The following is a 24,384-nucleotide window of genomic DNA, read 5'->3' as shown; positions in this document are numbered from 1 at the left end:
CCAGGTGGGCAGGGCTTAGGCCAGGTGACCCAGATCCACTTGCACCTGCTCCCCATCTGCAAAAGAAAAGAAGCTGGAGGGCTCCTTAAGTAGGGAAACAGAGCGGCAAGCAGGAAGGCACCAGGTGGGCGTGACTTACTAAGCGGTGAAAAAGAGCAGGAAGCAGGAAGGCACCAGGTGGGCGGGGCTTGCTAAGTGGTGAAAAAGAGCGGCAGGCAGGAAGCCACCAGGTGGGCGGGGCTTAGGCCAGGTGACCTAGATCCACTTGCACCTGCTCCCCAACTGCAAAGGAAAAGAAGCTGGAGGGCTCCTTAAGTAGGGAAACAGAGCGGCAAGCAGGAAGGCACCAGGTGGGCGTGGCTTGCTAAGTGGTGAACAAGAGCGGTAAGCAGGAAGGCACCAGGTGGGCGGGGCTTGCTAAGTGGTGAAAAAGAGTGGGAAGCAGGAAGGCACCAGGTGGGCGGGGCTTAGGCCAGGTGACCCAGATCCACTTGCACCTGCTCCCCATCTGGCCTTCCCTCTGTCACGGTAAGCCGAATATCACACTATATTGTATAATCTATGGCTTCCCATGTTAGAGTGTGGGAACGGGTGTCCAGCAATCTTCGAACACGCCTAAAGAAAATAAACAATCCTTTCAACTTTCCTTCCCGTCGGCGTCAATCTAGGCGGGCACAGCATCTCGGCAGTTTACCCCCTTGCTCTCTCTGGCCCTTCTGCCAGAATCTAGGGACCGTTTCTGAGATGATATATATTAAAAACTGGTTGTTACTCGTATGACTTTTTATAATTCCTTTAAAAAAAACAACTGCTATAAAATGTGTTTGGCCAGGGCATGAGTTGGGCTGGTGGTCGCTTGCTTATATTCAGGGCAGAGGTGGGGGTATTTCTGCCCCTGTAGTGAAAATCAAAAGTTGGAACCCATGAACCCCACAGTTTAATGTCCTAATAACTACTGTCAGCATAACAGAACCATTTATTTGTAATTAATCAGTTTGACAAGCATATATAATATCTTTATAAATATAACCTGTGATAAAACACGAATGACGCCTGGGGAACGGAGCACAGAGCGAATGACGCCTGGGGAAAGGAGCACACGAATGGCGCCTGGGGAAAGGAGCACACGAATGACGCCTGGGGAAAGGAGCACAGGGCAGATTAGATCACTAGAGCATATTAGGCTCAGTAAAGCCTTTTCAGGGTTGAGGCAGGTCGGATCCAAAATCCGGGGAGACATCTGATGCCAAAGTTGTGCATGGCAGAATGATGGAGTGGCATTCGGCGATCTTCAGGGCCACGCCCACCCAGTAGACCACCTTCAGAGCTACCAGGTGGGCATGGCTTCAGGGCCGTCACTCTGCCATGGGAAGCCCAATAGCAACCCATATTGAATAATATACAGCTGCCCATGTTAGTGTGGAACTGGTGTTCGGCAATCTTCTAACACGCCTAAAGGAACTAAACGGATGCTGCTTATTCTACCCCTGACATCACTCCAAAAAACACATCGAATGCTGGATTTATACATTCAAAAGTCGAAAAGAAAACTTCCAGTCCCAGCGTGTAAATATTACTATGGAATATTTTGTACACTACAGAAGTGCATATTCAAGAAGGGTCATCATGTTATGTGTTACACTTTCTGCCAGTGTTGGTTTTACACATTGACTGCTGGACCCATACATTCAAAGAATAAAAATTAAATGTCCAGTTCCGGCATGCAATGCCACGCCATCATTCCGCCATGGGATGTAGAACATCATACAGCAAGACTTTTAAATCTTTGGCCAGCGTATTTAAAGCGTGCACGGCTGAGATTCTAACCCAAGTCCCACAATGTGAATCCAGGCACTTAACCACAAGGCCACAGGAATACCATATTATATAGCACTACATTGTCTCATATGGACAATCTGCTATACAGGATTTGTTTTGTTACACAGATGTGCACCTTTTATACTTAGCCAGCAATATTCTATGAACATCTGTTCTCAGTTGGAAAAGACAAATTTAATGAAATGTGCACATTTTGCCTTAGCATATGTTCACTTTTTGTGAGGTCACTTCCCAATGCATCCGCCAGAGTCTCCCTTATTTTTAGGACATGAGCCCTCCGTACAGCTCATACAGCTGATTGGACCACATATAGTGCCACATAAAGTGCCCACATTTTTCCTCTGTCTCGTCATTGCTTTTCTTTGTGCACCTGCATGGGATTTTCATGCAGCCATACACCAAGTGTATTTCTATGGAATCTGCCCTAGTTTTGATCACGACCATAAGGATTAAGACAGAATACATTAGTAAATGCCACCTGCAAAGTGTATTTGCAGGCAGTGTTTACATTTTTCACGAGCTGGAGAGGAAAACTCTTTCTTTCTCCCGCCGCCTTGTGAACGTTTAAAATTGCATGCAGGGTACACAATATCACATACGTGCTAATAGTGGTGGCTCCCTGCTTGCAATTTACATTTCATGTAAAATAATGCTGACAGTCACTCCCCCACACTTTGCACCTTGGTGCTCATGCTTCACTGTGTTATGTTATTGAGTATCTGCACTGCCACCATCATTAGTGTAGTGGTCATTCTCTGCCAATTGTGTCTGCAAAAGGATGAATTGTGCCTACGGGGGGGGGGGGGGGGCGGGGGGGGGGGGAATCCAGTCACATGTATAAGTACGATTTAGGCCCTCACAGGACAACCCCATACATTTTGATTGGGGAGATGCAAGATATCATGGCTTTAACATACACCCATAGTCATTCACCCCCACCCCTTTTTCTGTGGTTTAGTGACAGTAAGACAAGAGGTCATCCTGTTTTATATTTACTCTGATCCCCCCTACTAATGTATCTACATCATCTTGACCCTCCCTGGACACACCCATACCTTTTTAATGCAGGGATGCAAGATATCATGGCCTGAACACACCCATGATCATTTCAATCCCCTGCCTCCCTGGGTGTAATTCGCAGCAACACAAGTGGTCATCCTGTTTTATATTTACTCACGTCCCAACCAATTTATATGCACTACCTAGCCACACCCTGGATACTTCAGTACCTTTTGGTTGTGGGGATGCAAGATCTCATGGCATGCACACGGTCATGGTAATTCACATCCCCTCTGTGTCTGGGATTAACTCACAGTAAGGCAAGTGGTCATCCTGTTTTATATTTGCTCCAGTCCCAACAGATGGATATGCACCATCTATCAGCTCCCTGGACCCCCCAAAACATTTTGGTTGTGTGGATGTCATGGCCTGAGCACACTCATGGTAATTTGCACCCCTTCTCTATGTGGGGTGAATTTGCAGCAAGGCTAGTAGTCTTCTTGTTTTATATTCACTCTGGTCCCAACCGATATATATGCACCTTAGTATCCCTCCCTGGGCTCTCCATACATTTCTATTGCTGGGTTGCACGACATAATGTCTTGAACACACCCATGGTAATATGCATCCCCTGCCTCCCTCAGTATAATTTGCAGTGAAACAAGTGGTAATCCTGTTTTATATTTGCTGTGGTCCCAACCGATGTATAGGCACCAACTAGACCCTACAGGGACACCCCCATACCCTTTGATTGTAGGGGTGCAATATATCATAAACTGAACACACCTATGGTAATTCGCATCCCCTGCCTCTCTGGGGTAATTTACAGTAACAAAAGCGCTAATTTGGTAATATATATATTCTTGTCCCCCAAACCGATGTATATTCACCACCTAACCCCTTCATAGACAACCAAAAAAACCTTTGATCAGTGAGGTACATGGATGGTTTAACCGAGTGCTGAAGTATCTGTGGAGGACCTGGATAGGTGTGCACTCTGTGGGAGCGGTACCCAGTGGCAAGGGAGCTGCAATTCTAAGTGTATGTGAGATTGAGTGGTAATGTAGTGGTGTGCTGGAGGTAGAAGAGGACTAGGAGAAGAATGTAGATTTCGAAGGAGAGCAAAGAGAGTGAAAGTGAGTGGTGAGTGGTGGAGAGAGGGAGTAGTTAGTGGTGGAGAGGGGGAGGTAGAGGCAGGAGTTGTAGAGGGGGCATATAATGCGGTGGAGACTGTCAGTGTGAGAGGGGAGTGTGAGAGACAAAAGGGCGAGGAGTGTGAGAAGATCGGAGGAAAGAGGTGTGAGGGGATAGGAAAAAGGGAGAAAGGAGGAGAGAATGGAGGGTGTCCATAGTCAGAGAAGGTGGCAGAGTATGGTGGTAAGAGGTGAGAGAGTAGAAGACAAAAGAAGAGAGTAAGGATGTATACAATCATGGAATGGAGTGAAAGAGAGTCAGAGAACACAGATACACAGTTCTATTTGTATACACAATACATTTCTGCACCATTTAGCCCTTTCCTGCATTGCCCACTCTTTTTCATTCTTAGGCTGCAAGCGATCATTGCCCCACGCTCATATATGATAATCTGTCTCTCCTGATACAAAAGGGTTAACTACATATACAGCGGGCTTGCCTCTTTTGTATATATCTAATTGGTCTGAACTTTGCATTCATACTTACATCTATCGAATTCATAGAACAAATTTAGGCCCTACCGTACAACCCCCCCATCTGTGATTACATATATTCTTATCCAGAAAACTCCACCCCCCACTCGATTCCTCCTTGACCAGCACCTCCTTTTCATTTGAAATGTTTCTCACTGAAGCCTCTCCATTCATACTCAATATAATTTTCTTTATATAGCAGTGAGCCGCTCCATTTGAAAAATGTCTTTACCCAGACACCAAACTAGCTGGTTTTATATTTGCTGGAATCTCAAAATATGGTTCTCGATCATGTAGCACTCCGGTAAATTACTCCCACCCTTTATATTGTGGTGGCTCAAGATATTATAGCCACATGTACACCCTTCATAATACGCCTCCCCTGCCATGCACGGGTAACTCATAGATGGACACCGGGTAAACCTGTGTTATATTAATTTGTGTCCCAAGGAATTGTTGTGTATCATGTAGAGATTATTGGATGATGGATTTTCAATTGTAGGTCTTTCATTTTTTTCATCAATCACATTGGAAGGAAACTTTGCTTAGATTATCTTTTTTAATATAAGCATTTTAAAGAACACAGATTTTTAAAAATGCACTACCTTTATGAAAAGGAATAACTTGAAAATAGAAACAGAAATGTTTTTAAATACTGCAATTTTAGCTGAAAGGGAACAGTGGTGGCAGCAGCAGGACCTCAGTATTTCTATGCTGAGTATGTTGTGGCAACAAGGCCTGTACAGTAGTAGTTGCTGAGGTATTGTTTGTGGCAACTTGATGAGTTTATTGTTCAAATGTGGCTGCTTTTGTAATGAGGACATGCATCTCAGAAGCCTTTGAAACAATAAGTCTTCTCGAGGATGCTGACCACTAAGAGATGAATGTGTGCAGCCTGGTCTTCTGGCAGCTTTTGAAATTTCATAGCACTGTTCCCCCTCTGAAGAACTACAGGAGAAAGTCCACCCAGTGTTTTAGACCTTTAAGGAACCTGATCCTTGGGATTGAAAGCATGGTTTAGATCCTGTGAAGGGCACCTCTGACTGTGTGTCTTGTTTAGTCCTGGATCAGGTTACATTGATGAAGCCTACAATCCGAGGACCTATGGGCAACTCGTAGTCACCCTTGATTGTGTGCATGGAGTGACGACCCAGAGCGTTACACAAGTCCCTCTAGACAGTGACTTCGAGCCAACAGATAGCTGCATAGGTTTGCCTGCAAAAAAGAAAATGTTTACATTACACATTTTAAGTTTTTACATAGATTATTGTCAAAGAGAGAAAAAAAATACTGAATTTGTTTTTAGTCTCTTCTTTAGAAACCATCACTATCAAGTGAAAAAAAGCCATTACACTTGTACTTGACTTGCACAGGCATCGTCAAATTAATGTAACTGCTTTAAGACATAACACATGTTTTGAGAGTCTATTTTAATGCTCCTCTATGGTCAAGTCTGTGATGTTCACATGAGATGTAATCAGATGCGTGACAACTTCCTTTGACATCTGTTACACAGAAAGTGTGCCTTATCCACATCTACCGGTCTTTGTTTTTCATCCACACAGGTCCAGTGGAACCATAGTTTGCATGCATCACAAGCATCGTGAAACAAGTTAAATCATATTAACAGAACATTTTTTATTACATCAGTGCGCTTACATTTTGTATCCAAATTCTAATTCCCATGTTTGTTACAAGCAGTCACTTGTTTCATACACTATCACAATCAAAAATTCAAACATGAATTGAATATATATCAAATAGTACAGCAGATAATTGTGGTAATCATATACTCTCATCATATAGCGAGAGAGAATCCAAGCTATATATATACATATATATATATACAGAGAGAGAGAGAGAGAGAGAGAGAGAGAGAGAGAGGGAGAGAGAGACAGACAGAGAGAGAAAGGAGAGAGTTTGAGAGAGAGGTTGAGATTGACATGGACAAAGTGAAATGGCAACTGCCAGAGAAAAAAGGCAAACAGCACAACAATGTGACATGCAGTTTGGTGAATGGAATCCAAGACTCGCATGCATTCACAAGACGGGGCTCATTGTGAAGATCAGATGTGGAAACATACAGGCAGTGAACGTCAATATATATGCATGTGGTGCCTTGTTGGGATTTGGGAAGCTGCTAGGCAGGGACCACCTGATTCCAGTAGGATGGACTGCCATTTAAGGCCCTCTGCTTGCCCAACTACAGAATTAGGTACACATGAGAGAGCAGTAGTTGGAATGGGCCTCTGCCGATCAGAAGTCCCCCGGCCATATTCCCCCACTTCCCCAGTAGAGGCCACAATTACTGACCTTTGAGTGGTATAAAGAGGTGACAGAGGAAAGTGGATGTTAAGTGTGAGAAGAGCAAAAGAGGACCAAAGAATGAAATGCTCAAGGCGAAGGAGGGGAAAAGCAGGGAGGATGATGACTCATGTGAAGAAGGGGCAGAGGTAAGAGTGTGAAGGAAAGGTTGCTGAAGCGGCAGGGAAAGCTCCAAACAGGAGAACCTGTGTAGAGGGCGACACAGGGGGTGGCAGGTGGAGCTAAGTGGATGCTCAGTAGCATAGGACCAGTCTAGTGGGGTAGAAACTGTATATTACCTGATTGAGCAGGGGAAGAGAGGTGGTGAAGCCCAACCCACCACATTCCGTGACAATTCATGGGAACTCTTCACTTCTCCCCATAGGAGAGCCCTTCCCTTTGGGGTTAGGGAGATGAGCCTGCTCCGTAACATTCCCCTAGTGGTGGCGGTATATGGGACCTTACTTGGAGAGACTCCCCTCTTCGGGATATGGACTCCTGTTCCATGAACGAACATCCTTGTCCTCTTTTCAGTGTCCCCAGCTGTTCAACCTGAACAAACTACTGTTTGCTATTGTAATATCTCTTCTTTTACTCAACCAAGTTCTAAATCTACTGAGAAGAGGAAGAGTAAAGGAGGCATACAGAATGGCAATAGCTGGAAACACAATGCTTTTGAGAAGAAGATTGAAAGAGTAATAACAACCAAGCTTTCATTAGAGATAGACAGTATTGTGAAGAGTTAGCTCCAAGGAGGCATAAAGAATACCTATTGGAAACAAAGGAAGAGCTCCTGATCCCCTGCTGTGGAGTTTCCAGCTACCAAGGATAAAAACCAACAAAGGACTTGCTGAGGAGAGAAGCCGGCGTCAAGCTGGCACAGCACGGGAAGTTCAAACTTGGGAAAGAGGAGGCTATATAGAGAAGCTGTTCCAAGGTATGACCTGGAGCGATCGAAGAAGCAAGCCATGAGGACCGACTCAATTGATTGGTGGGGAAACCCAGGCAGTGGCGTGATCTCTTGGATGTGGACCATGTGGTCCACAAACAACGCCGAACAAAGCAATTACAAACAGAATACGAAAAGCAAAGAGGGCAACAGGAGTAATCACCTTTGTTACAGTGATTGCCAACAGAATTAGAAAAGTCAAAAGTGCCACAGGAGTAATCTCCCTTGTCACTGTGACTGTAGGAACTGTAATAAAACCTAAGAATACTACGGGAGTTATCTCCCTTGTCCCTTGTACCAGTGATCGTGAAAACCCTAAGAAAAGCCAAGTAGAGTATGGTTGTGGTCCCCTTCATCGCAGTGGTTGTGAAGCTTATGGAATAAAAGTCCCACCATTGGGGAAAGAGCCAAGTTGGACATTAAGGAGAAATAATCCTTGGACACTTGATAAAGACACAAGAAGCCCCATTGAGGGCTAATCAGAACTGCTGCAAGAGACTATAAAATCAGTTACTAAGGCTGAGTGAGAGTGTCATTCTCCTGGGTCCTTTTTTTGTTTTACTGAATCCCTGTCGATTAGTGGTAGGGTTCCGAATAGGATAGTTTTTGGACAGAGGATGGACACTTTGTCTTTTGACAAACCACCCTGATGACGAGCACCCGAGTTAGACTTTTGTTAGGTAGGGCAAACCCTCTAGTATAGGTAAATATAGGTATTTTTCTTATTATTTCAATAAAAGCTAAGTGTATATGAATGCCACCACTTTGTCCCACTCCTTCTTCCGACAGACCACAATTACTGAACCCTCCTCAGAGTGCAGCTAGCCGGTAGACCCAAACCTGGATATGGTGAAATTGGCAAGTCTTCTAAGACTAAACATCCTTGGCCAGGAGTTTGGATCCAACAGCTGATGACACAGAGGGCCTCATTATGAATCCGGCGGTAACCGTGCCGGAAACACCAGCAGGTTACTGCCGGACTCGTATTACCATTTCGCCTCTGTGATTCCCGGAATCACCGGGGCACTACAACACCAGTGACCCGGTAATTCCAGAGGCGGAATTCGGTAAATCCCCATTCCCATGGAGTGCCATAGGACTCCATGGGAATGGGGAAGTGGAAACACCAGCACCATGCTGTAATGGTGCTGGTGTTTCAACGTCCGCCTGCAGGCGGGTGGTGTTAAACCCGCCAGGTCAGACCTGGCGGGAGTGACACCTCCCGCCTGCAGAACTTGAGATCAGCCGGTCCGGAAAGAACGGTGGTGGCGGATTTACCACCACTGTTCTTTCTGGACCTGCTGACTCGTAATGAGGCTCAGAGGCTTACAATGCTGTCCAAGGCCAGGAGATGTTCACTAAGGTTGAGCACAGCTGCTTACTGCAAAGACGAGCTCAGAGAGATTGTTCCCTTGGCAGGGGTTGGGCTGGCTATCATGAAATTGGCCTGATAATCCACCCATTACTGTCAGGGAAGGAATTAACAATCATTTTATACTCACTCGCAACCTGACATCGAAGGAATTGATAGTCATTTGATACTCCTATGCAACCTGTTTTAGGGCCAGGAGCTCTCTGAAACTGCAGAGTCGATCTAGGAACTGTAAGTGACACTTTGTTCTGGACAGTCACTTTTCCTATTCACTTTTGTTGAAGTTTGCCAAGGAAAGACCTGATGAAAAACTCACTCAGAGCCTTGAGAAAATGTGCTGCATATTTAATTTCTTCTGTCCTCATCACCTTGCTGAAAACATATTCACCCTGGTTCTCATGTTTTGTTCCACTATTGTGGTATTTGTGTACAATAAACCTTGTTTCGCAACATTTCGCGTGTGTCTCGAGTCCTCTGAGGATTCCCTTCTTTGTCATAGTGTGTATTTTGTTTTCAGAATATATGGATAAAGGAGGTTTTTATTTTACTAACAAGATGTGAGGGTACGGATGCATCTCGTTAATGTAGACTGTGACTATGATTACAATGACTCACAGCAATGAACTGCATCACTAATAGACAGCACATTTTTCCAAGGAAAAGTTAAATAGGAACGAGAGCACTGAAATAACAACTACCCATTTTTCATGCTCTTACCCTTCTACTTCCACACCTGATGTCCACTCCCCACACATGTGCCACAAGTCATGTGTGTTGCAATTAATTAACAATATTAGTATTGTAAATACATATTTACTTGCATAGTTCTTTTACAAAAAGAGATAGTGCCTTAATTTTAGGTAACAATAAGCTATGCATGGAATTATATTTTAACAATGTATGTATGATAGGGGATAAATTAAACAGGGCATAGCATAAGATAAAATACACATTTCTCACTGTAGGTTCTCTTGCATGTTTTTACATGTCCCCACCTCTGAGAGCTTCCTGGGAAAGTCTTACTCTCATTACAGCGATTCAACCATGTCTTGCAAAGCTAAAGAAAGCAGTGGAATAACGTATGCAGACCTCACCCCCTTAAGCACACAACACCTTTGGTACCTCAGTCATACCCTCCCCATGGGTGCCACAATAAAAGTTAATAGCATGTAATGGGTTAGTCATCTGTAGTAAGTAAGATACAGACAAGGTGGTGGACCAACCGAACAAATGGCACATAAATCCAGTGTTAAGTGTATTTATTATCGGTGTCAGGATGGGTATGGGATAAATGGGTATGGGTACTGGAGTTGTTCTCATTCGATCAGGTCTTGTCTCACAGCCTGGTATTGAGGGCATGCTTTCCTGCTCTAAACTATTGTGCACAGAAGCACCCACCTTAGAAGAATAATCCCATATCTTGGTACCATTATTAGAGGAGTTGACCAACATAGGTACCCTATGCCTGCCCCTTAGGGGCCCTTCAACACAGTGATAGATGTGGAGAGGAAAAGCAAAATGGTCTCGGGCGAGCACTGCAGTAGATAGCAAGGCTTCAGTAGCAACTTGCAAGAGAATTGCTCAGTTTGTGCAAACTTTCCACGGTCTCCAGATGGCATCAGTGAGCTACAGCCCATCCGGCCCTGGCATGACATAAACTCCCAAAAGAGGATCTCAGCATGTAGAACCACTAAAAGAATCTTGGAAAACAAGCATTACAAGGTGCCTGTGTAGGTGAAATAGATGGTGTAGCCAGGGCACTTTTTCCAGGATCTGAGCTACTGCTGTGGAAAACAAGGCAAAAGAAACGACCTAAGACAACCCCAAAAGAAATTTGATCACATCACTTATGGTTGAATTGCAACTTAACAAGAAATGCCTGGTCTGTTCCAGCAGAGAGAAGTGACTGAGGTATGAAATACAGTGAGTACATGAGGAGATTGGTTCAGTGCCTTGCAAGGGTCAAGTCAAACCTGCTTACATGGCTCTAGTCACTTCTTTTGGTTTGCAAAACATGCTCCCATCTCTCTACAGAGAGTGCAAATAACTGTGATGAATCAAATGGAGTCATCACGGAATCCCTGGTGGTGACCTCCTCGTCTGCGGTCAGAGGATGGCAGCCGTTACCTGATCCTAACCCTTGGGGCGGCCTCACGAGGGAGGATCACTTTGGACGAGACAACTACCGGGGAGATGTCATGACTTCATTGGAGAAGACACAGAGTCTCCCACTTTCCCATGAGGTAGACCCTCTAATACCCAGGGCCTTTGGAAGACCCTCAAATACCCAAGACCTTAATGGCTTATTGCCAGCTGCTTGTTCACCCTTATAGAAAAAGTTAAGAAACCTCTTTTTCATATTATTCTAGTCAAACACCCACATATGACATAAACACACAAAACTACAAAATAGCACCTTTTGCTTCTGAGGTACCTTTATGTAAAGTCACTGAGAAGAACTTTCTTTTATTTTATTTGATTTAGATTTTTGAATTTCTAATGCCCATATCCCACAAGGGAAACCTGGCAGCGGACTGCATCTAGGCGCAGATGGATTTATACTGAACCAACCCCATTAAACTATGCCAGATGACTCAAAATATAGTTAAAGAACTTTTGCCTTGAGTGTAAAGGAAGGGAATTACAAGCACGGGGGCCCTCAACAGAGACACATATATTACCCCAGGTAGTAGTTCTGGAGGGGGGAATTACCAACAGGCTTTTCCCCATCAATCGCAATGACCATGTAGGCTGATGACTTACAATTCTAGATGCCAAATAGGTAGGAGCAAGGCCGTGAACACACTTAAAGACAAGACATAGCACCTTTTACACTGTTTGTCCAATGACACCTATGGACTTCGACTCCCAGAATCACCCAAGTCTTGAGACGAGGAGGAATAAGGAGTTTGAACAAATTGACAATAACTTAAAGCACAATGTGCAGTCCAATTGTTTTTCCAAATCAAATGTGCATGGGATATTCAAACATGGCCAGCACACTATAGAGAGAGGCAGTGCAGGAGAAGACGTTAGCTTCTATCCAGAAGCTTACAAGCGTGAAAATCACATATCGGTGTGGCAGAGCAGAGTAGACTGCCAAATCAGGAGGAGAAACACTGCATGAGAAACAGAAGTGCTGTGGAGATGCTGGGAGCCACGAGAGAGGTTTTGGGTGCTCAGCAGCTTGGCAAGACAGCATTCCCTATTCCAGGACCGGAAGGGAAGCAGGCGTCTGACTGCAGAGCCACAAAGGAAGCTGTAAGGACTCTTTGCAGCCAATAAAGATGGACATTCAGGAGCTCAAGAAAAGAACAAAAGTGCTGGAAGAAAGCGCTGAGGAGGAAGGGAGGGCCCCCGTAAATAACATCAGGATCTTGGGCCTATCGGAAAAAGCTGAGGGCCCCTTCATGGAGTTGTATCTGGAGAAGTGGCTGTCTGAATGGATGGGTCCATTGGGGCTCTCACAATTTTTTTCGGTGGAAAGGGCCCACAGAACCCCGAGCTGGGTGACCCCAGGTGCCCACCTGCCACTTGAAGGCCGGTGATAGCAAAATTATTGAATTATCGGGACACGATATTTCAGGTGACGGGGAAGAAAGGGGAAGAAAGGGCCTATGTTAGTCGACGGTTCCAGACTTCCAGAGGGAAGTACAGAAAGCTAGGCACTCATTCCAAGAGGTCGAGAGGAGACTGCGAGGAGCAGAGATCAAATACTCCCTGCTCTTTCTGGCCACTGTCTGGGTGGTGGTACCAGGAGGGTCCAGTTTTTCCAAAGTCCAAAAGAGGCCTGGGACTGGGCTGATGGTGAGGGCCTACGCAAACAGAATAACTCAAGGATGGTGGAGGGGGGTGAACCCTGTTGAAGTCTCCGGCGTGGGAGACATAGAGACTGCTATTACATGAAGCTTTGAATCAGAAATGATATTTGAGCCGGGGCGACGCGAGGCAAGCATGACATACGAGAGAACATAGCTGGAGCAGAGCTGGAGGGGTGCTGCTAGCGCACACCAGAGGGTTAGGGTGGAGGCAAGGGGAGCGAGGGAAGATTATTTCTTAATTCAGGTCAACTTTAGTGAATCCGCACCATCCCAGGAAGGAAGGGAGGCAGGGTCCGGGGAGTTTGTAAGCACAACCCAGACCCTGATGTTGCGTCTCTTCAGTTGGTATGGCGGGGGAGGATAGTTAGCGACCTAGGAATGTTAATGGACTTCTGGACAAGGTCAAGCGAGGCCTGGTGGCAAAATACTTAGCGCTACATCAAGCGGACATTGTGCTGCTGCAAGAGACTCACATGATTGGGACAGTTTGCATATTCTGGGGGAGGAGCAGCTACTCGGTGGTGGAGCATGCAGGCATTATGAGAAGCTCCTTAGGGGTGGCAATCCTCATTAAGAAATCAACACCGCTAGAGGTACGGCATGTTGAGAGGGACCAATGGGGGGGGGGGGGGGCGATTCTCCTGAGCCGGTCTTTGCGGGGAGAAACAGTGTGTATCATCAGTGTGTATGCGCCTCCAGCATTACAAGGGGACACATTGCAGCAGGTGCAAACTCTGCTAGCGAGATATGGGGGGCGGAATTACACTGGTGTGGGGGTCTTTAACGGTACAGTAAAACCAGCAGTAGACAGATCACTGTACACGGGCAGGCTGGTTCATCTACACACCAAACTAAAACAGGGCTGAGAAACGTATGGCGGAAACTGCACCCGGATGAACAGGGTTACTCCTTCTACTCCAATGGGCACTCCATTCTCTCAAGGATAGACTACATGTTCCCTCCCAGTCACAATGGTGTGCAGGGTGTCATCCACAAAACTTCTTTCGAGAGGTATATCGGAGCATTCCTTGCTGTTGGTTGGCATACGAGGGCGAGGAAGGGTGCAGACGGGGAGCTGGAGGCTCAAAGCGTTCAATTTAAAGGATGCCAAAATAGCGGATGCCCTCATGGAGGAATCAGAAGCCTATTTCCAGAATAATGCAGGTACAGTGGACAAAAAATACACCCTGTGGGATACGTGCAAGGCAGTGTTAAGGGGAAAAGCGATGCAGATGATTCAGCATCACCTCAAGGGGTGTAGGGAGAGAATGGACCAGCTAGAATGGGAGGTGGAGGCGGCAGAGACCATTCACTTTAGACAAAATACGGAGGAGAGCAGGAGGGAGCTATCCAAAGGTATGGGGTTATATGGTACAGCGGCCCAAGAAGAGGCCAAGACGCCATACTGAGACAAGCAGGCAATGGTGTTCGACACCAGGGATAAATGCAGCAGACTATTGGCCTGGTTGTAGAGAAGGCATGAGGAGGCGAGGTGGGTGAGAGAAATTAGGCAGACTGGGGGGGCATGGTCAGAGAGAACGATGAGATAGCGGAGGCTTTTGCTGATTACTATTGTGCACTGTACAAGGACCCATCCAACGGGGACAGGGCTAGAATAGCACACTATAGGGGCGATATATGGGAGATACTGAATTGCCGCAGTTGAGTGAGGAACAACGGGAAGGACTGGCCCAACCCTAGAAGAGATCCAATCAGCAACTTCCCAGCTCCAGGCAGGTAAATCACCGGGGGCCAAATGAGTTGCCGGTGCAATTCCTGAGGCTATTAGGGCAGGGACCGGCAGAGGAAATAAGTGTTAGGACACTTACCTGGCCTTCTCGTCGCATCCGTTCCCGGAGGTGGCAGTTATACCCATATTACCGGCTTGGGAAGCGTGGCTGTAGGCAGCGGGCCGGCGCTCGCTTGCATGCGCGAACCTCGCGGGTAACCAGGAACGGGCAGACAAGCTTGTGTTCCAAGCCTCGTTCTGGTGCCCGCTCGGCCATTACGCATGCGCAGTCCCGCTAGCGTTCCACGCCTCGCTTTCGTGCCGGACGCTGTAAATAGCGTCCAGCCCTCTACTGATCGCGTCTTAACGCGGTTTGTTCCCCACTTACCGTCGCTTGGTGCCTTGCATCAGGTTCCTGCTCCTTGGTTCCTGCTTCCTTGTCCAATTCTCTGGCCTTCGGGCTGCCTCAGCTCCTGTTGGGTCCCTTACTTGTGGTTCCTGCCCTCCAGTTTCCTCTCCCCTCCCTGGGTTCATTTCTATTGGGATTAGTTTCCCTTGGCTCTGTGGCTCTTAGGAGGTTGTGGGGTTCCCATCTTGGCCTTCTCCCTCTCCTTGGGCCTCCCTGTTCCCTGGGTCCACTCTCTTCCTGATCTCCTTGTTTGCCTGGATCTTTCTTGTCATATTGGCTCTGGGTGCCAGCCCTCCTGATTATCAACTGCCTTGGTGGATCATGCCTGGACATCTTTGAAGACCTCTCATCCTCCAGTTGTGAACCTCTACCGGATCATACCAGCTCAACACCTCATCACCTCCCTGTCAGTGCTTGCACTGTCCCGACGTCACTTTAATCCACAGGGAGGTGAGCCAGTGGTGTTGGGAGGTGATTCCAATCCATCCCTGTTCCATTAGGGTTGGGTCGGGGTCGCTTCCTAGAGTTACAATTTCTGCATTCAGTTTGGAGGTTTACCAGTCTGGCGTCACCGGCGAGACCAGCAACTGAAACTTCAGGTACGCAGCGCTCCAGAGACGCACAGCTTAACAGATTAAGACGCCTAACAACCAGTTCCAATTCTGAAATGGAAGATTCTGAAGAATTGAGGAATGAGATCAGGGCCCTACGCGCCGAGATGACTGTATTGCATCAGGAGAATTTGGCCTTACGTCAGCTGGTAGCTCAAGGGACTAACCCCAGTACCTCTGCAGAGTCTGTGATGGCTCAGACCACCCCAATAAAGTTTGACGGAGATCCTAGACGGGTGGCAGAATTTTGCAATCATTGTAGAATACATTTTTTGTGCCGTACTACGCATTTCAACCAGGATAAGGCTAAGATTGGGTATATTTTGGGAAATCTCACCGGAAACGCATTGGCCTGGGCCACTCCTTTGGTAGCTGCCAAGAGTCCAGTTCTGGAAGACTTTGTGGCCTTTGAGAAGGCTTTTCTGGAAGTGTTCCAGTCTCCCAACCTCGCCGCTGCTGCGCAAAATCAGCTCATGGACCTGAAGCAAGGATCCAGTGATATAATCGCCTACATCAGCCGTTTTCGTCAGCTGGCCACCGATTCACAATGGCCTGAGATTACTCAAAAGACCCTTTTCCGTAGGGGGTTGAGAGATGAATATAAGGATGAACTTCTCCATATTCCAGAACCTGAAACCCTGCAAGCATTGCAAGAACAGTTGATGCGGATCGATCACAGGTTGTCTGAGAGAAGGGGTGAGAGGCGCCGTTTGGAAAGGTCAATATCAAGATTCATTCCAGTACCAGCCAAAGCATCTACCTCGTCTGAACCAACTCCTGAACCAATGCAACTAGGAGTGGTCAGAGGTCCCCTATCTGATGCCGAGAAGAAACGTAGGCGTGACCTACGGTTGTGCCTGTATTGTGGGGACTCCGGTCATTATCTCAGTACTTGTCCATCAAGACCGCTTCGAAAGTCGGAAAACTGAATGGCCTATCGTCTAGGGGAAAGGCGACGATGGGCCCCTCTTCTTCTACAGTCCTTCCCGATTCGGTACAGGTCCGACAACCCATGCAATCAGTCGTGCTTATGGTCTTAACACTCAAGGTCTCTTGGTCAGGAAGAGAACCCATAAGGGTGCTAGGATTATTGGATTGTGGAGCCTCTGGAAATTATATGGATGCAGATTTTGCCATCAGGAATGGTATTGCTTTGATTGAAAAGAACTGTGCTTCGGTGGTGGAAGTTATTGACGGTACCCCGTTGTCTTCGGGTCCGGTCCATCAACATTCCGAGACACTAAGTTTGTGGATTGAAGAACATCATGAACAGATCTCTTTGGATATTATCAAGACTCCCTCTTATCCGATCATTTTAGGGTTGCCTTGGTTGTTACATCATAACCCCAACATCAACTGGCAGACTCGGACCTTGGTTTTCAGCTCTGATCGTTGTGTGCAGGACTGTTGCCATGTCGGTTCTTCTTCAACGCAATCTTCAATCGCCACCCAGACTAAAGGGGTTGGTGTGCCACGCTTACTCTCTGTTTCTTCAGTTCCCTCTGAATATGCTGAATTTCATGAGGTTTTCTCTGAACCTAAGGACATACCCTTACCTCCTCACAGATCTTTCGATTGTGCCATCGACCTGTTGCCCGACGCTGTGATTCCACACGGCAAGGTGTACTCCCTGACCGCTCAAGAAAAGGAGGTGTTGCAGGAGTATCTTGATGAATGTCTTCAGAAAGGGTATGTTGCCCCTTCTAATTCACCGGCAGGATTCCCACTGTTTTTTGTAAGGAAGAAGGAGGGTACTCTGCGCCCGTGTGTTGATTATCGCCAACTAAATGACATTACTCGAAAGGATAGATACCCACTTCCCTTGATTCGATCCATTTTGGAATCTTTACGTGAGTCAAGAATGTTTTCCAAGTTTGATCTCCGTGGAGCCTACCATTTGGTACGGATAAAGGCCGGGGATGAATGGAAGACGGCCTTCAAAACTCCAAGCGGGCACTATGAATACAGAGTTATGCCTTTTGGGCTATGTAGTGCCCCAGCTGTCTTTCAGCGTCTAATGGATCATATATTTTCTGATTTAATCGGGACCTCAGTCTGGGTTTATTTGGATGACATATTGGTGTTTTCAAGGAATCTCGAAGAGCACATAGTACAAGTAAAAGAGGTACTTCGGCGGCTACATGTGAATAACCTTTACGCTAAGCTTGAGAAATGTCATTTTCACCAAGACTATATTGAATTTCTTGGGTATGTGATCAGTGCGTCGGGTATACACATGGATCCAGCCAAGGTTCGTGCAATCCTAGGATGGAAGGTCCCCAGCGACAGAAATTCTCTTCAACGTTTTCTTGGATTCATTAATTTCTACCGGAGATTCATTCCATCCTTTTCGCAACTAACTGCACCCTTAACCTGTTTGACCAGCAGTAAGAGAATCTTTGTTTGGGGGCATGATGCTGCCGCCTCTTTTGAGCAACTAAAGAAGGCCTTTAGTTCCGCGCCTATCTTACATCATCCCCAAGACGACCAGCCATTTATCGTGGAAGCCGACTCTTCGGATTTTGCTGTGGGAGCCGTTCTACTTCAGATGGATCCGAGCGTTGGAATGGAGTTTCCTGTGGCCTACTATTCCAGAAAACTTACGGCTAGTGAACGGAACTATCCCATTATCGAAAAAGAACTACTGGCCATCAAGACCGCCTTTGAAGAATGACGCCATCATCTTCTCGGAGGACGCTTTCCAGTGGAGGTACGCACTGACCATCGAAACCTGCAATTTCTACGCTCTCTGCAGTGTCGGACCTCCCGCCAAGCTCGATGGGCCTTTTTTTTTTCACAGTATGATTTCCGTGTCACCTATGTACCCAGTAACTGTAATGTGAAGGCGGATGCTCTTTCCCGTTCTTTGGCTGCTGATGTGCAACATGAGGGACGGGACCTGCCTGTGATCGCTCCCAAGCATTTTCTACTGGCTTTGCCGTCGTTCTTGCATAAGGTGGTGCAAGCTACTTTGTCTGACTCTTCTCGGGATACGTTGGTGAGACGTCGCCAGTTTAGGGAGAAGGACGGATTGCTTTTTTTCCAGAACAAGTTGTACCTACCCACGGATGAGCTTCGCAAGACAATCCTACAAAGCTTTCACAATTCCAAGATAGGGGGTCACCGTGGTATTCGGTCTACGCAAGAACTAATTTCTCGACATTTTTGGTGGCCTAAATGGACTTTGCAAGTCAGACGTTATGTGGAATGCTGTCCCATCTGTGCCCAGGTCAAGGTTCCACGCATGAAGTCTGTGGGTCTTTTACATCCCATGGAAACACCGCCTTTTCCTTGGCATACAATCGCCACTGATTTCATTGTCGACCTTCCGCCCTCCGAAGGTCATACCTGCATCATGGTTATTGTCGACTGTTTCACCAAGATGGCCCACTTCATTCCCTTCCCTGGAATTCCCACGGCTGCTCTAGTAGCGCGTGCCTTTTTGCACTATGTATATCGCCTGCATGGATTACCTGTTAAGATAATATCTGACCGTGGTTCTCAGTTCATCTCTTCCTTTTGGGGTCGATTGTGCCAGCATTTAGGCATCCAGAGGGCTCTCAGTTCTGGATACCATCCTCAGACCAACGGACAGACAGAAAGGACGAACCAAACGTTGGAGCAGTACCTCCGTTGTTTTGCCAATGCCTCCCAAACAAATTGGATGTCGCATCTCGATTTGGCCGAAGTTGCGTATAACAATGCAGCTCATTCTGCAACCAGACTAAGTCCTTTTTTTTGTACTTTTGGCCTTCATCCCAGATTGCTGCCTTTTACTCCAGTACAATCAAGTAATGTTCCTTCGGTGGATCACCTTGTCACCGATATCCAGAATCTGCAGCGTCGAGCGGCTGGTACCCTGGCCAAGGCACGTGAGGCCATGAAGAGACAGGCCGATAAACATCGGAGCACTGAGCCACCATTCCGGGTGGGAGATCTTGTGTGGTTATCTTCCAGATATTTGCCCGCACGGAACGTACCCTTGAAACTAGCTCCCAAGTTTTTGGGTCCCTTTCCGATGGTCAAGAGGATATCTTCAGTAGCTTTTGAACTTAAGTTGCCGGAATCCTGGAGGGTCCGCCCTGTTTTTCATGTATCTCTTTTGAAAGCTTATCATTCGGATCCCTTCCATCGTGCCTGCCCCCGACCCGCTGCTATTGACGTGGAAGGTTTCCCTGAATTTGAGGTGCAGGAAATATGTGATTCCCGTCTCTTTAGGGGTAAATTGCAGTATTTGATTGACTGGAAGGGCTATCCTGCCTATGATCGCACTTGGGAACCTGTTGAGAGCGTTTATGCCCCTCGTTTGGTTAAGGAATTCTATGCCCGTTTTCCTTGGAAGCCGGGATCTTCCGGTCTTTCCGGAGGGGGGTATGGTGTTAGGACACTTACCTGGCCTTCTCGTCGCATCCGTTCCCGGACGTGGCAGTTATACCCATATTACCGGCTTGGGAAGCGTGGCTGTAGGCAGCGGGCCGGCGCTCGCTTGCATGCGTGAACCTCACAGGTAACCAGGAACGGGCAGACAAGCTTGTGTTCCAAGCCTCGTTCTGGTGCCCGCTCGGCCATTACGCATGCGCAGTCCCGCTAGCGTTCCACGCCTCGCTTTCGTGCCAGACGCTGTAAATAGCGTCCAGCCCTCTACTGATCGCGTCTTAACGCGGTTTGTTCCCCACTTACCGTCGCTTGGTGCCTTGCATCAGGTTCCTGCTCCTTGGTTCCTGCTTCCTTGTCCAATTCTCTGGCCTTCGGGCTGCCTTAGCTCCTGTTGGGTCCCTTACTTGTGGTTCCTGCCCTCCAATTTCCTCTCCCCTCCCTGGGTTCATTTCTATTGGGATTAGTTTCCCTTGGCTCTGTGGCTCTTAGGAGGTTGTGGGGTTCCCATCTTGGCCTTCTCCCTCTCCTTGGGCCTCCCTGTTCCCTGGGTCCACTCTCTTCCTGATCTCCTTGTTTGCCTGGATCTTTCTTGTCATATTGGCTCTGGGTGCCAGCCCTCCTGATTATCAACTGCCTTGGTGGATCGTGCCTGGACATCTTTGAAGACCTCTCATCCTCCAGTTGTGAACCTCTACCGAATCATACCAGCTCAACACCTCATCACCTCCCTGTCAGTGCTTGCACTGTCCCGACGTCACTTTAATCCACAGGGAGGTGAGCCAGTGGCGTTGGGAGGTGATTCCAATCCATCCCTGTTCCATTAGGGTTGGGTCGAGATCGCTTCCTAGCGTTACAATTTCTGCATTCAGTTTGGAGGTTTACCAGTCTGGCGTCACCGGCGAGACCAGCAACTGAAACTTCAGGTACGCAGCGCTCCAGAGACGCACAGCTTAACAATAAGGGCAATGTTCTTGGAGGGATTTGAAGAAGGTATACTGCCGACAGATCTCTGACAACCCACGGTAGTGATGAGTCACAAAAAAAGGAAACCCGCAGACCAATGCAGAGCATACCGCCCCATTTCACTGATCAACGGGGAGGCAAAGATCATCGCAAAAGTGTTAGCCAACAAATTACTACCATTAGTTGGCAAATAAATTCCCCCAGAACAGTGCTGGTTTGTCCCTGGAAGGGCAACCAGGGTGAACATTAGACAATAGCACAACACTCTGGACGTGGCCCCTTCCCTACAGGTCCCACATACAGTGATTGCGATCGACTCAGTGGTTTGGGAGTACGTGTGGGCATTTACCTATAGGTTTAGGTTTGGGCCTCGATTCATCAGGTGGGTGAAGTTGTTATATAAGGATCTGGAAGTGAGGGTAAAAGGGAACGGGTGGACCTCTGGTATCTTCCCGTTGTAGAGTGGGACCAGGAGTGGATGTCCTCTATCACCATTGTTATTCCTGAGGGTGATGGAACCCCTAGTGGTGATAGTAATGTTGGATCCACTGTTGCAGGGTTTTGTGCAGCCGGAGGGAGAAGATGAAGTACTTATTTATCTGAGGAATTTATCTGAGGGATCCTAAGTGTACTGGGCCTCGGATCATGGAGGTCTTCTGGGCATTTGAGGAGGTTGGCGGCCTTAGAATCAACTGGGAAAAATCAATCCTAATGGTGGTTATACAGGTGGATGAGGTAGTTCCTGAGGGGTGCCCTCTCACGATAGAAAAACTTTCCATGAAATATTTGGGCATCACAATGGGATTAGAGGGGATGCGGTTTTTAGCAACAACCTGGACCCAGTGCTGGACTGGTTGAAGCGCGATGCTAAGCAATGGGCGACATTACCAGTATCCTTGGTCGGGAGAGCAAACTTATTTAAGATGATGTCCCTGCCGCTCTCTTTTATGTGCTGCAGAACTCCCTGGCAAGGGTTCCCCCAGGGATCTTCTGGACCATTGAACAGTTGCAGAGGGGGATCATTTGGGAAGATAAGGCCCCACGTATAGCATATAAAATGCTGTCTAGATTGGTGTGGGACAGGGTTTAGGGGTCCCGAATGTTCAGAATTACTACTGGGCCTCCCAGCTGGTGGTGATGAAAGAGTGGATGTTTGGAGGGAGGAGGTGGCCGCACTTAGAGTCGGAACTGGGTCGGATGGGCTCTGTTACGCCCCTTGCAGGTGATATATGGTAGAGGGCAGTGCATGAGTTTACTAGATCCGGGGCGGGCGTACTTTTCTCCCAAAAGGCTGCCTTGAGGTCGATGGGGTAGGGTGAAATAGTGACTAAAGAGGCACCCATATGGGAAAATGTAGATCTACCAGAAGTGCATAAACTGGGCAGGCAGAGGAAGTGGCAGGAGAAGGGCATTATATGAATGAAAGATATTGTGACACAGAACCAACTCACCCACTTCCAACAGCTGCAGGAGCGGTATGATCTGGGGGAGGGGGAATCTATACACATATATCTGGCTGTAACACGCAATGTCTCGAGAGGGGCGATACACGTGGGATATATCAGATAGGTCACCAATTGAAATCAACCTCTTGGAAGGAGAGATCAGAGCGAAAGCGATCACGCAGACACATCAGATGCTCAATAGTTTTACTTCAAAACCCCTGACGAAGTTGGGAGGTGCATGGGAAGGGCACCTGGGACCATTGGATGAAGAAAACTGGCTGGAGGCATTGGGTTCGCCAAGGGAGGAAAGCATAACCCTAAGACTGCGGTTGATACAGTATATTGTGTTACATAGAGTGTTTGATGGCAGGGATCGCCTGCACCGAATGGGATGGCAGCTGACCCTAGGTGCTTGAAATGTGGGGCGGGAGTGGGCTCCTTTTCTCATATGGTTTTGGAATGCCCTGAGGTGAAGGACTTCTGTGACAGGGTTAGACGCAAGATGTCAGGGATGCTTGGTGAAATGATACCAGATTGTCCCAAGATGGTGTTGTTAAACGTATGGGAAAAGCCCAGGTTCAGCGCCAAGGACAAATCTCTGATCAGGACTGCGCTGACACCGGGCAAGAAAATCTTGGTGACGAAATGGGGTACCCCTACACTCCCTAGTTTTTAGAGGTGGTTAGAGGGGATGGATCACTGTGCAGAGTTAGATAAGTGTGTGTATAGAGATAGGGATGCCCCCAAAAGTTTAAACAAATGTGGGCCAGGTAGACTGGATAGAGCATCTCTTGTGGTCAGCAGGCTGGAGGGGACAAAAGGAATGGAAGGCTTAGGAGTATTTGAAATAAACCCCATTGAAACTATCTATGTAGTTTGGGTACTTTAAAAGCCACCTGTGATAGACAGCAAAGAGCTAAAATGATTGTTTGAGGGAAAGGGCAAACAGCTATAAACTCTTGGAGAGGCAGAAGATCAGGAAATGAGGAATAGACATGGGCTGGACCTCAATTATGTGCAAGAGATCTGAACATCAAAATCTAAGCTATCTGAATCAGGCAGCAGGATTTAGAACACATTCATTGGCATGGCAACTTTAAGATAACAGCAACAGAAAGAAAGTGGGGTTCACTTTCTGGTTCAATAGAACCAGAGCCTGCGCTGAAGTCGACGCCATGATGACATTAAAGATCTCCTTAAAAAAGATATGCACTGAGGGTCCCATGAAAGTAATCATGTCATTTATGCATCAGAGATTACCTATGGCAAGTAGCGTGTAGGCAGATTATCAGGGATAGGTACTGATGTCCAGGCACCGATGGATAAGCCGAAACGTTAGTGCTCTGTGTGAGGGGTCAGAAAGGAGAGCTGGACACAAAGTTATCTTTTCCTCTAGCCCTGTTCTAAAGAGAGACCTCCCTACCAAAAACTAAAACTAAGAATCTGTCTGTTTCAGTATGTCAGTTGTAAAAGAAAAGCCGTCCGTGTGCCCAATATGTCCTATTCTGACACCCACACTAAACAAAACAACAAAAAGTAAATATCTTTGTCTGGATGTTGGCCCAAAAGTTTTCAAAACAAGAAACATAAAGGATGACTCCAATTAAATATTTTCTTCAAGGTAAAGACTCTTAGATCCCGAGGTTGTTCCCCTTCCACTGGATTCTTAGATCAACTGGAAAAATAAACATCTCTTTTGCCAATAGTTCCTTCGTATCTTCACTAGAATTGCAAAGTTTTTGTTTAAACAAAATACATTCTGTAACAGTCTTTCTGTAGTATTTCTGATACTTGGTAGACCACCTGGTAAACTCACCTGCGAGGAATCATCGCACAATTTCAACTGCATGGTGTACTTGCCTGCCAGGACTTTTCTTAAGGTTTCTCAGACCACCTGGT

At 47.0% G+C, this 24,384-nt stretch overlaps 1 long non-coding RNA gene across 1 annotated transcript in view; it reads right to left on the bottom strand.

Moving 5' to 3' along the window:
- Positions 1 to 5,055: 5,055 nt before the first annotated feature.
- Positions 5,056 to 24,384, bottom strand: part of LOC138581881 (uncharacterized) — a 42,433-nt gene continuing 23,104 nt past the window's right edge. Inside the window, exon 3 of the long non-coding RNA XR_011304841.1 lies at positions 5,056 to 5,720. This is a non-coding gene — a long non-coding RNA (uncharacterized lncRNA). The remainder of the gene's footprint in view (positions 5,721 to 24,384) is intronic.

This window comes from Ambystoma mexicanum, chromosome 3q, assembly GCF_040938575.1.
Source record: "Ambystoma mexicanum isolate Mex_15411 chromosome 3q, UKY_AmexF1_1, whole genome shotgun sequence".
Taxonomy (NCBI): Eukaryota; Metazoa; Chordata; class Amphibia; order Caudata; family Ambystomatidae; genus Ambystoma; species Ambystoma mexicanum.
This window is presented reverse-complemented; position numbering and strand designations above follow the sequence as displayed.